The sequence below is a fragment of the Calidris pugnax genome, unplaced genomic scaffold (assembly GCF_001431845.1).
Source record: "Calidris pugnax isolate Ruff unplaced genomic scaffold, ASM143184v1 scaffold378, whole genome shotgun sequence".
Taxonomy (NCBI): domain Eukaryota; kingdom Metazoa; phylum Chordata; class Aves; order Charadriiformes; family Scolopacidae; genus Calidris; species Calidris pugnax.
In genome coordinates, this window is record NW_015091227.1 from 103,281 (window position 1) to 105,196 (window position 1,916).

The window sequence follows — 1,916 nt, forward strand, 5'->3', positions numbered from 1 at the left end:
CTCGAGGTGAGGCCTCACCAGTGCCCAGTACAGGGGGACCATCACCTCTGGGGCCCTACTCCCCACGCTGTTCCTGACACAGGCCAGGATGCTGGTGGCCTTCTTGGCCACCTGGGCACACTGCTGGCTCCTGTTCAGCCTTGAATATCTCCAGGGATGGGGCCTCAACCACCTCCCTGACACGCTCCCTGTGCCCATCCCCTCTCTCTCTCTCCTGCAGGTCCCCAACTATCTCCCCTCCATCAGCGCCGCCATCGGGGGCGAGACCCCCCAGCGCTACGTCTGGCGCCTCTGCATCGGCCTCCACTCGGCTCCTCGCTTCCTGGTGGCCATCGCCTACTGGAACCACTACCAGAGCTGCCACTGCTCCCACCCCCGCTACCTGCGCTTGTGTCACTTCAACCTGCTCCTCAACCTGCTGGAAAACTTCGCCCTCCTCATCCTGACCTACGTGTCCTCGTCGGAAAACTATGGTAGGTGTCTTCTCCTGCCCTGCTCTCTGCTGAGCCTCGTGGTGGTGGGCTTACAGCTGCCCAAGCTTTGCAGAGCTCTGCTTCCCACCGGTGTTTCGGAAGTAGACAGTTTGGAGGAGGAAACAGTTGATAAATAAATAAATCATAGAATGGTGGAGGTTGGAAGGGACCTTTCAGACCATGGAGTCCACCCATCAACCCACCACTGACAAACCTACCACTGACCCATGTCCCTCAGCACCACCTCTGCCCGGCTCTGAAATCCCTTCAGGGATGGTGACTCCACCACTGCCCTGGGCAGCCTCTGCCAAGGCTTCACAGCCCTTTCCAGGAAGAAATTCTTCCCAGTTTCCATCCTCACCCTCCCCTGGGGCAACTTGAGGCCGTTTCCTCTTGTCCCATGGCCTGTTCCTTGGGAGAAGAGACCAACCCCCCCTGGCTACACCCTCCTTTCAGGGAGTTGGAGAGAGCCAGAAGGTCTCCCCTCAGCCTCCTTTTCTCCAGGCTGAACACCCCCAGCTCCCCAGAAATTCTCCAGATCTGACAGGGGTGTCCCCTCGGGGTTGGGGTCTCTGCCGTGGGGACATCCCAGGGGACATCCAGGGGGTCCTCAGCCCATTGTGCTGCAGTCCCAGCCCCGCAGGGCCCTGGCAGAGCTGCCCTTTTGCTTTGCTTTCATCCTGCAAATAAATCCCCCCCCTCTCCAGCAGCCTGTAAAGCAGCGGCACAGCCCGGGCAGGGGGGCTGAGCTGTGTTTTCCAGAGCTTTTTTTTGCTGCTGGGGTGTCACAGGGCTGGTGGGGACTGTCCCTGTGCCAGCACGGGGGGGGCTGATGGTGGGGGGGGGGACACAGGGGCTGCTGAGCTGCCCTAGACTCCTGCCCTCGCTGCTAACTGGATTCTGCAGGATTATCTGTGTCAAATCAGATTTGTCCCGTGGCAGGAACGGTGTGTGAGGTGTCACAGCCCCTCCTTTGGGCTGCTCGGTGGCCTTTGTCCCCAGGTCGGGGTTGGGGACGGGGACAGGAAAGGTCGAGCCCAGGTGTGGCAGGAGGAAAGCCCGAAGGAAGATGTTTGTGATGGTTGGGACTGATTTCATGTGGCTTTGACCCCGGTGGTCCCAGGGCATCCGGGCTGTGGCCAAGGGCAAGTGGGAAGGTTAAAGGGTGAATGGAGGAGGAGAGGAGCAGCCAGAGAGTGTCAGGGATGGGGCTGGTGGAGAGCCCTGAGCAGGAGACGGGCTGCCAGGCTTGAGGAACCACTTCTCCTGGGCTTGCCCAACCTGATAAGCCAGGGCTTTACTGTTGTGCAAGGCAACGGAGCTGGTGAGGGGGCTGGAAAACAAATCATCTGAGGAGCGGCTGAGGGAGTTGGGGCTGTTTAGTGTGAGGAAGAGGAGGCTGAGGGGAGACCTCATCACTCTCTACAACTTCGTGAAAGGACA

At 59.9% G+C, this 1,916-nt stretch overlaps 1 protein-coding gene across 1 annotated transcript in view; it reads left to right on the forward strand.

Annotated features, from left to right (window-relative positions):
• Positions 1-225: 225 nt before the first annotated feature.
• The window catches only part of PGAP2 (post-GPI attachment to proteins 2), a 33,609-nt gene continuing 31,918 nt past the window's right edge, over positions 226-1,916 (forward strand). Inside the window, exon 1 of the mRNA XM_014959882.1 lies at positions 226-473. The gene's annotated coding sequence lies outside the window, so the exon portion shown is untranslated. The remainder of the gene's footprint in view (positions 474-1,916) is intronic.